The following is a 13,851-nucleotide window of genomic DNA, read 5'->3' on the forward strand; positions in this document are numbered from 1 at the left end:
AACCCCCCCTGTAATGACCTCATGACCCCCTGAGGGGTCCTGACCCCCAGTTTGAGAACTCCTGTTCTACACACTTCCCAAGATACACAAACAAGGGAACCCAAGAGGACTTATCATATCTGGCCACGCCACTCTTATGGAAGGAATATTGGGATTCCTAGAACCATCCTCAAACCACTCACCACACCAAGGGCCAGTTTCCTCCAAGACACAACCCACAGGCGCCGACCTTCCATAGTGCCGAGGGGTGCTTAACCCCTGGCTCTGCCCCAGGCCCTGCCCCCACTCCACTTCTTCTCCCAAGGCCCTGCCTCTTCCTCCCCACTTCCCCCACCCCTTCCTGCCCCACTTCACCCCTTTCTCCAAGGCCCTACCCCACCTTTTCCCACCCAGTTCTTCCCCCTCCCCCGAGCGCGCCACATCCTCACTCTTCCCCCCTCCCTCCCAGCCTCCTGCACACTGCAAAACAGCTGATTGTGTCCGTGGATGGGAGGCGTGGGGAGGGAGGTGGAAGCCCTGATCCACAGGGCCCACTGGTGGGCGGGATGCGCTAGGGGGCACTGATAGGGGGGCTGCCGGTAGGTGCTCAGCACCCACCATTTTTTCCCCAGAGCACCCATGAAGTCAGCACCTATGACACAATCAACTTCCTCAACAAACTCCACAACATTAACCTCCCCCCTCAGAACACCATTCATGCCACCATGGATGTTACTTCCCCATACAACATCCCTCACAATGACAGCATAGCTGCCTGCCTCAAATATTTACAAGACAATGGGCAACACTCAGATAGCCACACCAAACACATCACCAATCTCATTCATTTCATCCTCACCCATAACAATTTTACTTTAACAACACACTTTGTTTCCCCATGGTTGGCACAGTCATTGGTACTAGAATGCTCACCAATATGCCAACAGCTTCCTGGGCCACCTGGAAGAAGAATTTCTAGACAAATGCACAACCAAACCCAACAATGATATTTCCATCCTCTGGACAGACAAACTCGCTCATAGATTTCCACCGCAACTTCAATAATTACCACCCGTCCATTAAACTCTCTCTGGAACATTCCCACACTAGCATCAACTTCCTGGATACCATGATCAGCTTTAACAATTAAACCCTTCAGATAACTATATACACAAGAAACCCAGAGATCATCATGCCTGTCTTCATAGACCCAGTAACCACCCCAAACACACCAATAAATCTGTTATCTACAGCCAGGCACTCGGATTCCACAGAATGTGCTCAAAGGGGAAAGTCTAGGATATAAACCCGTAACACATTCAAAACTGCCTTCACCAAACAAGGACACTCCACCAGAGTAGATGTAATCATGGAATGGGCCACCCAAATACACCAAGAGAACTTGCTACAATACAGAAATAACCCCCATCCCCCACCACCAACCACACATCCCTAATTATCACCTACCACTCCACACTGGATCCCATACAGGGTATCAAACAACTACAACCCATTCTCAGTAGGCACACCATCCTGAAAGAAATCTTTCCTGAACCCCCTTCTCTGACCTTCAGACAACCCCCAACCTCATCAGAAACAAGATCCCCACAGACCACCTCAAAGTGGCACCAGACCCTGCCAGAACAGGTGAAAAACCTGCGAACATCTCTCTGCTGCTACAGTGATCAAAACTGCCCCATAACCCACTTTCCAAGATACATGGGTCCAACGCATGCCTATCACAACATGTTGTATACCTCATCCAGTGCACTAAATGCCTGATCACTCTATGTATCTGAGTGATCATTCCTCATCTTCAAATGAAACCTGCACGATACTTTCAAAAGATGAGCCTGGGATCTTAAGTCCATAATTTTGGTATATACTAAAAATTATGGACTGAATAGAGACTCTGGATTTATAGCTTATTCAAGCATTCTGTAAACCATCACCAAGGCCCCCCAACTGCTTTCTCACCCCACCCCCCCTTCCTCCCTATGACTGGAGAGGTGTTGATGGGCCATTTCACTTGAATGGTCCCTTGAATTATGTGCGAACTACTTATGCTACACAATCTGTTCCACCTTGTATTTAGCAGTAACATTCTGAGGGCAGGTCTACACTACAAACTTGTATCAGTGCAGCTTCACTGATGCAGCTGCACTGCTGTAGCGCTTCTGGTGAAGACACGCCAATGGAAGAGAACACTACCATTAGTTTAATAACTCCACCTCCACAACATAGCACTGATTACACCGGGGGTGGGAGGTGGGGGTTAGATCAGTGTAACTACCTTGCTCAGTGGTGTGGATTTTTCACACCCCTGAGTGAGGTAGTTATAGCAAATTATGTAGCGTAGACCTGGCCAGAGTTAGTTTCCAGAACTGAAGAAGAGCTCTGTATGAGCTCAAAAACTTGTCTCTCTTACTAAGGGCTTGTCTACACTAGCACTTTACAGCACTGCAACTGTCTCACTCAGAGGTGTGAAAAAACACCCCCCTCAGCGCTGCAAGTTTCGGTGCTGTAACCTGGCAGTGTAAACAGTGCTGCAGCGCTGGTAGCTACGCCCCTCGTGGAGGTGGCTTTTTAGAGTGCTGGGAGCCTCTCTCCCAGCGTTGTGCCAAGACTACACAAGCCACACTAAAGCGCTGCCACGTTGCCAGTGAAGTCGTGCCCTAACAGAAGTTGGTTCCATAAAAGATATTACCTCCCCCACCTTGTCTCTGTGGAGTCTGGAAGGAATTCCCCCCTGCAATATGATGGGTTGTTTCCCTTTCATTCTGAGGAGTTGAGTTCACTTCTAATGCCAATATGGAAATAATATTTCAGAGTCAATACCAATCACAATATTGGTTCAGTTCCCTTCTCAATTCTCATTTGTTCGTGCCAGTTCCTAAAAACTGCAGTTTTATATTAGTAATCAGCTCACACCTTATGCTCCTGGTAGGTTTACTGGTTGCCTTCAAAGGAGTTAGGAAGGAATTTTCTAGGTGGATTTTCCCCCCTTCTGTGGAGGGAATCAACAAAACCTCCAATGCCATTGGACCTAATTGGAAATCTCAGCAGAAAGGTCAATATTGGGCAATGGAGAGTGAACTATCCTCATCCCTCCCAATGAGGGCTAAACCCTTTGGGGAAGTGTGGGACGCTTGCACTGCCTTTGCCTATGTTGCTGTGCCTCTTGTGTGCACAGAAGTCAGTGTAAAGCAACCAAAAGCAGATGCTTTGACAGCTGCCTCCTCTTGTGGCTCTAATAAGAATTGCCACAACTCTTTTAAAAGTTAACCAAACATAAAATTCCCTTTGAAGTTAATGGGAGTTTTCCATTGACTTCACTGGGACTAGGACTTCACCCCAAGACCAGGTGCAACACTAAACAAAAAACAGCCAACCAAATGCACCATGGACATAGTCAGGTGTCAGGGACACCTGCAGTGATACATGTGTGCCTGGTTAGAACTGAATTGCTGCCTGGCTAACTATACAGTTTCTGCTTACAGGGATTTTTCAGGCGTGTAAACAGGAGTTCAAAAAAACATTTCAGGACTTAAGCTGAGCCGAGAGCCTCACTCTTGAAAGAGCACTTTTTACAAAATTTGAAATATAGCTGGAGGGAAACTAGGATTGTTTATTGAAGTTAAATTATAAAAAATAAGTAATATACAAATAAGACAGTGGCATCAGATGCCTTTGAATGGATCCTATATAGAGCTTAAATGGACTCCTCCATGGTGGCCAGTTTGCCTCCACAACACATTTTTCCTTATCTCCCAATATGGAGACCCTTGGCTCGCTGAAACAGCAGCTACAGGAGGTGTAAAGAGACAGCTCTCTGGCTAGGCATCTGTGCTGTGCCTCTATCCTTATCTCAAATATGCAGGAAATCCAGACCCCAAGTGTTAGGCTGGACACCCCAAGCACAATGGCTGGGATTTTAGTACCAGCACAGCACTAGTTTCTTGTGGCTGGGTCCTTCTGAAATGTACATGTGAATAATCAGATTATCCATGTCCTTGGCTATGGCAGAGCAGCTAGGCACATTTACATACTGTCACGAGAGCCTAGAGATTAGGGTTTAGATAATCAAAATCCACTTTGTAAAAAAGCCAGAAATATGGACGTAAGTAACGGTCTTGAAGAGGACCATTGTATCTTCTCAGGAAAAACATAAGAACATAAGAACATAAGTGAAAACTGGTCTTGTGTGCTTTTACCCTATACTATATAGATTTCATGAGGGAGACCAGTGTTTCTCAAATTGGGGGTCTTAACTCAAAGGAGAGTTGCGGAGTGGGGGGTGTCACAGTATTGCTACCCTTACTTCTGCACTGCCTTCAGAGCTGGGTGGCCGGAGAGGCGTGGCTGCTGGCTAGGTGCCCAGCTCTGAAGGCAGTGCCCCACCAGCAGCAGCACAGAAGTAAGGGTGGCAATACCATACCATGCCACACTGACTTCTGCTGTGCTGCCTTCAGTGCTGGGTGGCCGGAGAGTGGCAGCTGCTGACTGAGGGCCCAGCTCTGCAGGCAGCAGCACAGAAGTAAGGGTGGCAATACCATGCCACACTTACTTTAAAGGCAGAGCTGCCACCAGCAGCAGTGCAGAAGTAGGGCATGGTATTGCCACCCTTACTTCTGCACTGCTACCTTCAGAACTGGGCTCCTGGCCAGCAGCCGCCACTCTCCAGCTGCCCAGCTCTAAAGACAGCACCAGCAGAAGTAAGGGTGGCAGTATTGCAACTCCCCCCCCCCCACCTCTTTTTTGGGTCAGGACCCCTACAATTACAACATTGTGAAATTTCAGGTTTAAATAGCTGAAATAATGAAATTTATGATTTTTAAAATCCTATGACCATAAAACTGATCAAAACGGACCATGAGTTTGGTAGTGCCCTAACCATAAGCACTACTCTGGCTCCAGCAAGGAACTGCCTGTCTCTGGCTCTGCAGCTCCTTTTTATATGGCCCTCCTGGGCCCTGATTGGCTGCTCCCCCTGCAGTCACTCTAGGCTGGTTGGAGGACTCCTCTACTGCTCCTTTCCTGGGACAAGTGTGTCAGGACACTAAGGACTCTAGCAAGGGGCCCCTGGGCTTAGTCTACCCCATCACACCTAGTCTACACTTAAAGCATTTGCTGGTATAGCTGCATGTGAGACAAAGCTTATGCCACCTAAAGACATCTTTGGACAGTACTTCTTAAATCAGTTCCCCAAATGGAATAAGCTATACCAGCAACAGACTTTGCTGGTATAACTGTCTACACTAGGGCCTTTACTGGTATAGCCATGTCCATAAGAGGGGTGATATTGCACACTCTAACCGCCATAGCTATGCCAACAATACTTTTAACGTAGCCCAAGTGTATGTTAAAATGGTTCGCTCCTTAGTGTCAGCATTGCTCCATGACTCTGATTTGTCAGAGCATTTCTCCCATATTCTAGGCTCATCACATCAGTTCAAATCCCAGACTCTAAAGCAGGGTTTCCAACCATTGCCCCTGTTGGGGGTTGGACAAGATACCTCCTGAGGTCCCTTCCAACCCTGATATTCTATAATTCTATGAAGGCAGAATATGTTATTTCAAACAGGGGCCACCATCAGTGCTAAGGGCTTTGCATAGGTAGCCACTCTCTGGGTGCTCCAGGGCTAGAGCACTGTGATGTTATTAATATAAGCTGTGACCGTATAGATCATTGGTGCAACCACTATTATATATTTGCAGCAAATATTGTACAAAGGTTGTCATGTAAGGTGTCTATGAAAAAGTTATGATTTGCTAATTATGATTATGCTATCTGGGTGTGTATCATTTTTGGAGTCTGAAGTTATGAATATTGGCTACATACTTGTATATCAATGTGTTTTGATTCTGAAGTAGCCTTAGTAAAGCATTTGGTCAGCTTCTTGAGAAAGGAATTTGCAAATTAAGTGCCCAATCAAGAAACACTTAACTGACAATGGGCCTTGGGAGATTCCAATCCACATAAGAAGTTTTCCTAGCCATGTTCAAGATAGCATGTGAGCAATTGCTGCTACCTGTAAAGAACTGAGTCATGCATGGACATGCGACTTGCCCATGTGACTCCAAACTCCATTTTGCTGTAATTTTTCACAGTAAGAACAAAGAGGTTTTCTTATACCTAGAAGAGACTATAAAAGGCACCTGCCTCATCTCCATCTGGTCTTCCATCCTGCTTCTTGCCTCTGGAGGAACTTTGTTCAGAGCTTCAGTTTGTAGCAAAGGACTGAATGACCCATCCCAGGTGTGGATATACTTGATTTAAACCTGCAGTTTATTCCATTGCTGCCACAAGCCTGAACCAAGAACTTTGCTATTAGTGTATGTAATTGATTCCATTTAACCAATTTTAGCTCTCATCTACATCTTTTTCCTTTTATGCATAAACCTTTAGATTCTAAAGGATTGGCAACAGCGTGATTTGTGAGTAAGATCTAACTTGTATAGTGACCTGGGTCTGGGGTTTGGTCCTTTAAGATTGGGTGAACCTTTTCTCTTTTACTGGGGTATTGGTTTTCATAACTATTTGTCCCCATAATGGGTGGCACTGGTGGGGATACTGGGAAACTGAAGTGTCTAAGGGAAATGCTTGTGTGACTGACGGTTGCCAGTAGGGTAAAACCAAAGTCTTCTCTGTTTGGCTGGTTTGGTTTGCCTTGGTGTGCAAAGGAACCCCAGCCTTGGGCTGTAACTGCCCTGCTTTAAGCAGTTTGGTGGGACACAGAATGTCAATTAAAGACAAAGCCAGCATCATTACAAGCACCCACAGGGGAAAAATGGTGGGTGCTAAGCAACCACCAGCAGCTCCCCTATCAGCTCCCCCACCCCCTCAAGCACCTCCCATTCAGGGCCACCTGGTGGGGGCAAGTGGGGCAATTTGGCCTAGGCCCTGGGCTCCACAGGAGCCCCGCAAGCCCTGGCCTGGCAGCGGTCCAGGTCTTCGGCAGTGGGGGGCCCTTCAATGCTGACAAAGACGCAGAGCGACTGAAGAGCCTCCCCCGTCCGCTGCCGAAATGCCGCCTAAGACACAGACTGCTGCCAGGTGAGTACAAGCGCCGCAACTCCCCCGCTTTGCCCCAGGCCCCCTGAATCCTCTGGGTGGCCCTGCAGATCAGTGCCTCCCCCTCCCTCCCTGTGCATCCTGCCCACTGCAATCAGCTGATTTGCTGCATTCAGGAGGCTCTTGGGGGAGATGGAAAGGACACAGCATGCTCGAGGGGGGGTGTGAAATTGGGTGGGAAGAGGCAGAGAGGGGGTTGAGTGGGAACAGGAAGAGGCAGGGCAGAGATACAGCCTTGGGGGGAAGGGGTGGAATGGGGGCAGAGCCTGGGGCAGAGCACCCCCCAGCACTTTGGAAAGTTGGGGCCTGTGGGGGCTCTGTTCAACTCCTTCTGGGGCACTTAAGGACAAGGAGCCACCCCAGGGAATTCCCCAGGCAGGATGGGGGAGTTCCCAGGGAACACAGAGCAGGCTTAGCCTGCTCCAAGGCCTCACACTCTCCAGCTCTGATACTGGGGTGGGGAAGGGTCAGTGCTGGAGTACATGTCAGCAACTGGACAAGTGGTGTCCAACCCGTGGCCCAGAAATCACTTATGGTCCTTGAGCCTCTAAAATGTGGTCCTGGAGGGTGCCTGCATTAAGAAAATGTGTATTTGAGGATGAACTGAAAACCAAACTACTCCAACCAGCTGCTGTCCCTTCCCTGATGCAGCTGCTCAGCAGTGCCCCCACTGAGGCCGCTGCAATGCTGTACATGTAGGCATGGTCTAACTCTCAGGAAGATTGTCTGTACATTTAAATTCAACTGCCATCAACGTGTTGAAACCTTCATGAAACCACAGCTCAATTTACACAATAAAGGGCCCTACAGTAAAGCACAAAAACAATTGAAGGAGGTTTTGGAGGGACTTATCTACAGTCTGATCCTGTTGTCTCATTCTCAGTGGAAATCCAGCTATATCTAATTAGCAACAAAGAGCTACCATTAACTAAAAATTAAAGGTAACTTAAATATAAGCAATCACTTGACCACATTTGTAATATGCAAGCAAAATAAAGTCCAGATCAGTGACAGATAAGAGATATACTTGGTGCTTTAAAAGGGCTCATTTCACAAAACTGAAAACAATTATGAGCCATATCAGCTCAGAGAAAGAATTTAAGCAGTAAAATGTGACTGATAATTGGGAATTGTTTAAGAACACTTTATTGGATGCCCAAAAAGCCATAATCCCTCAGTCAAGGAAAAAGGCTGCATTGGTTAAAAATAATAATAAAATAAATCTGGTTTAGAGGGGGAAATATATATACACACACACGATAAGGATGAAAGGGGAAGTTGATAGTAATTAATATAAATCAGAAGCCAGGAATTGTAGAAAATTGATAAGGGAAGCAAAGGAATACAAGGAGAAATATAGGGCAGCAGAGTTAAGGAAACTAAGTATTTTTAAAATATATTAGGAACAAAGAATTCTAACTATGATCCATTACTAGATAGAAATGGTAGAAATATCAATAATGCAGCAAAGTTCAGTAAATATTTGTTCTGTATTTGGGGAAAAACAGGTGATAGTCATGACATATGGTAACACTTTTCATTCCACTAGTATCTTAGGAGGATGTTAAACAGCAGCTACTAAAGTTAGACATTCTTAAATCAGTGGGTCTGGATAACTTGCATCCAAGCACTTTAAAAGAGCTGGCTGAGGAGTTCACTGGACCCTTAATGTTCAAAGGACCTCCATGACTTTAAGATTAAGCTGGATAAGTTTATGGAGGGGATGGTATGATACGATAACGGGTTTAGTCAATAGGTCAATAACGTGCCACACTGGTAATTAGTACAAAGGGTCAATGTTGGGATATTGTTAGCCTTTTCCAGAGGGTCTGGCTGGAGAGTCTTGCCCGCATGCTCGGGGTTCAGCTGATCGCCATATTTGGGGTCGGGAAGGAATTTTCCTCCAGGGTAGATTGGCAGTGACCCTGGAGGTTTTTCGCCTTCCTCTGCAGCATGGGGCAGGGGTCGCTTGCTGGTGGATTATCTGCTACTTGAAGTCTTTAAATCATGATTTGGAGCATCCAACAGCAGAGTCAAGGGAGAGAATTAGTTCAGGAGTGGGTGGATCGGCTTATGTGGCCTGCATCTTGCAGGAGGTCAGACTAGATGATCATAATGGTCCCTTCTGATCTTGAATTCTATGATTCTATGAATGTTGATTTTCAATAAGACTTGGAACACCAGGGAAGTTCCAGAAGAAAGCTAATGATGTTCCAATATTTAAAATTAATTTAAAATTTAAGCATATGGGGCAGTGTGATGGGGTACACTCACTTCTAGGGCACCTCTTTGCACCTTGAACATAAGAACAGCTATACTTGGTCAGACCAAAGGTCCATCTAGCCCAGCATCCTGTCTTCTGACAGTGGCCAATGCCAGGTGCCCCAGAAGGAATGAACAGAACAGGTAATTGAGTGATCCATCCCATCACCCATTCCCAGCTTCTGGCAAACAGAGGCTAGGGACACCATTCCTGCCCATCCTGGCTAATAGCCATTGGTGGACCTATACTCCATGAATGGATCTAGTTCTTTTTGGAACCCTGTTATAGTCTTGGCCTTCACAATATCCTCTGGCAGAGTTCCACAGACTGTGCATTGTAAAGAAATACTTCCTTTTGTTTGTTTTAAACCTGCTGCCTATTCATTTCATTTGGTGACCCCTAGTTCTTGTGTTATGGAGGAGTAAATAACTTCCTTATTTACTTTCTCCACACCAGTCATGATTTTATAGACTTCAATCATATCCCCCTTAGTATTCTCTTTTCCAAGCTGGAAAGTCCCAATCGTATTAATCTCTCCTCATATGGAAGCTGCTCCATACCTCTAATCATTTTGGTTGCCCTTTTCTAATTCCAATATATCTTTTCTGAGATGGGGCAACTACATCTGCATGCAGTATTCAAGATGTGGGTATACCTTGTGTGACCGGTTCAGTCACAGAGACCCCCTTGGGACTGTCACCTGACATGCTGAAATTACCTCTGAGCCTGTTTTCCATGCCAGCTTGGGACTCCAGAACATTGCCTTGTTGAGCCAGACACACTAGCCTGCTGCAACAGAGACCCAGGTCTGGTCCATACTCCCAAAGCTGCAGACTTTAACCAAAAACTGCTCAGCAGGTCACCCATCTCCAACACCCAGTTCCCAATTGGATCCAAACCCTAAATAAATCCATTTTACTCTATATAAAGCTTATATAGGGCAAACTTATACATTGTCTGCCCTCTATAACACTGATAAAGAGATATGCACAGCTGTTTGCCCCATCCCCCCATTAATCACTTACTCTGGGTTTACTAATAAACCGAAGTGATTTTATTAAGTATAAAAAAGTAGGATTTAAGTGGTTTCAACAAAGTTACCAAGCCGAACAAAACAAAACATGCAAGTCTAAGCCTAATACATTACTCACCCTCAGAGATGTTCCAATAAGCTTCTTTCACAGATTAGACTCATTCATAGTCTGGAGCCAATCCTTTCTCCTGGTACAGTCCTTGTTAGTTCCAGCTGAGGTGGTAACTAGGGGATTTCTCATGACTGACAGCCATCTTTGTTCTGTTCCACTCCGTTATATAGCTTTGGCCCAAGCCGGGAATCTTTTGTCTCTCTGGATCCCTACCCTCAGAAAAGTACCAGATTTAAGATGGATTTCAGCATCATGCAACATGGTCACATGTCATGTGAGACCCCAACCTCCATTTTTCCTGGGCTGGCTTGCAAGCCTTCCTGTGTTCATGTAAGTAAACAGAGCCATTTACAACAATTGGCCTAGTCAATGGAAGCCAGGGGCGGCTCTAGAAATCAGGCTGCCCCAAGCAGCGCGGTGCGCTGCGCCGCCCTTCCCCGGTCCCGCGGCGGGTCCCTTCTTCCCGCGGCTCCGGTTGAGCTCCCACCGGCATGCCTGCGGCAGGTCCACCGGTGCCCGGGACGAGCGGACCTGCCGCAGGCATGACTGCAGCGGGTGCCGTGGTCCCGCGGCTCCGGTTGACCTGCCGCAGGCATGCCGGTGGGAGCTCAACCGGAGCCGCGGGAAGAGGAGACCCGCCGCAGTCATGCCTGCGGCAGGTCCACCGGAGCCAAATGCCGCCCCCCCCGGGAAAGGGCCGTCCCACGCGCCTGCTTGGCGCGCTGGGGTCTAGAGCCGCCCCTGATGGAAGCCATCAAGATTTTAAACCACCATCAATGGCCCACACTTTGCATAATTACAATAGGACCCCAGAGTTATACTTTATATTTCTAGCTTCAGATACAAGAAGGATACATACAAATAGAAGGAATGTATTCAGTAGGTTATAACTTTTGTTATGATACCTTGCAAGAGACCTTTTGCATAAAGCATATTCCAGTTACATCATATTTACACTCATAAGCATTCATTCATTCATTCATGCCCGTCACCCCAACCGGGGTATGGGCCGCCAACAACAGATCTCCATAGTCTTCTATCCTGGGCCATTCTCTCTAGCTGGTTCCAGGTATAGCCCATTTTTTTGCTATCAACCTGAAGGTCGCGTCGCCAGGTATTTCTTGGGCGGCCTCTTTTCCGCTTGCCTTGGGGGTTCCACTGCAGTGCCTGTCTGGTGATGTTGGTTGGCTGCTTGCGTAGTGTATGTCCTATCCAGCCCCACCTTCTCCTTCTAATTTCTTCCTCTGCTGGGAGTTGATGGGTCCTCTCCAAGAGGTGGATGTTACTGATGGTGTCTGGCCAGCGGATCTGGAGAATCCTTCTGAGGCAGCTATTAATGAAGGTCTGGATCTTCCTGGTGGTTGTTTTGGTTGTCCTCCAGGTTTCAGCTCCATACAGTAAGACTGATTTCACGTTGGAGTTGAACAGTCGAATCTTTATTGCCAAAGACAGCTCTCTGGAGCTCCAGATGTTCTTGAGCTGTAAGAAGGCTGCTCTTGCCTTACCAATCCTTACTTTGATATCTGCGTTTGTGCCACCCTGCTGGTCGATGATGCTACCTAGGTAGGTGAAGGACTGCACTTCTTCCAGGGGGCTTCCATTCAGTGTGACTGGGTCGTTGCTGATGGAATTGATCCTAAGGATCTTGGTCTTGTCCTTGTGGATGTTGAGGCCAACCTGTGATGACGTGGCTGCCACTACGTTGGTCTTCTCTTGCATCTGCTGTTTACTGTGCGAAAGGAGTGCAAGGTCGTCGGCAAAGTCCAGGTCATCAAGCTGGGTCCACAATGACCATTGGATTCCATTCCTACGCTTGTAAGTGGATGTCTTCATAATCCAATCGATGACGAGAAGAAAGAGAAGTGGTGACAACAAGCATCCTTGTCTGACTCCAGTTCGCACCTGGAAGCTGTTTGTGAGCTGCCCTCCATGGATCACTCTACAGTGTATGCCGTCGTATGAATTCTTGATCAGGTTGACCACCTTTGCTGGGATGCCATAGTGCCGAAGGAGCTTCCAGAGGGTCTCTCGATCCACGCTATCGAATGCTTTCTCATAGTCAACAAAGTTGATGTACAACGAGGAGTTCCACTCCATAGACTGCTCGACTATGATGTGGAGCGTTGCTATCTGGTCCGTGCATGATCTGTTCTGCCGGAAACCTGCCTGTTCATCTCGTAGCTGTGGATCGATGGCATCCTTCATTCTCTCTAAGAGGACTCGGTTGAAGACCTTCCCTGGCACTGACAGGAGTGTGATTCCTCTATAGTTGGCACAGTTGCTGAGGTCTCCTTTCTTGGGGATTTTGATGAGATATCCCTCTTTCCAGTCAGCTGGAATCACTTCTTCTTCCCATATTTTCTCAAAGAGGGGTACAGCATTTCCACTGAGGCATCCAGGTCTGCTTTCAGGGCCTCTGCTGGGATATCGTCAGGTCCAGCCGCCTTCCTGTTCTTCATCATGGTGATGGCTTTTCTGATCTCGTCTCTGGTTGGTTTATCGCAATTGATTGGGAGGTCCTCGTTGGCTGGGTCGATGTCTGGTGGATTTGGTGGTGCTGGTCTGTTCAGGAGTTCCTCAAAGTGCTCCGCCCATCTGTTCATCTGTAGTTCTATTCCTGTTATAGACTTTCCTGCTTGTCTTTAACGGGACGTTCTGGCTTGCTGAACTTTCCAGACAGTCGCTTGGTAGTATCGTACAGCTGTTTCATGTTACCGCTGTATGCTGCCTGCTCTGCTTCTGCTGCCAGTCCATCCACATAATCTCTCTTGTCCTTCCTAATATTCCTCTTCACTGCTCTGTGGGCTTCAGCATACTCTTTTTGAGCTTTGGCCTTTGCTGCTCTAGTCCTGCTGTTGTTGACTGCTGCCTTCTTCTTCTTTCTGTCTTCTATCTTTGTCAAGGACTCTGCTGTGATCCACTCTTTCTGCTGGTGTTTCTTAATTCCAAGCACTTCCTGGCATGCTGACCTAAGTGTGTCTCTCACTTTCTGCCATCTGTTGAGTACACTGTCTTCCTCTTCCTCAGACCGATCCTGTAGTACTGAAAACTTATTCTTCAGCGTCAATCCAAAATCTTCCTTGGTCTTATGGTCCTTCAGAAGGTTGACGTTGTACTTCGCTCTTCTGTCTGACGCGTCTATCCAGTTCTTCTTCAGCTTCAGCTTCAATCTGGCCACCACTAAGTGATGGTCGGACGCCACGTCTGCTCCTCTTCTAACTCTAACATCCTGCAAGGATCTTCTGAACTTCTTGCTAATGCAGACATGGTCGATCTGGTTTTCTGTCATGCCTGCTGGCGATACCCAGGTACTCTTGTGGATCCGCTTGTGAGGAAAGATGCTGCCTCCTATGACCAGATTGTTAAGTGCACACAGATCCACAAATCTC

Source organism: Mauremys reevesii, linkage group 10 (assembly GCF_016161935.1).
Source record: "Mauremys reevesii isolate NIE-2019 linkage group 10, ASM1616193v1, whole genome shotgun sequence".
Taxonomy (NCBI): domain Eukaryota; kingdom Metazoa; phylum Chordata; order Testudines; family Geoemydidae; genus Mauremys; species Mauremys reevesii.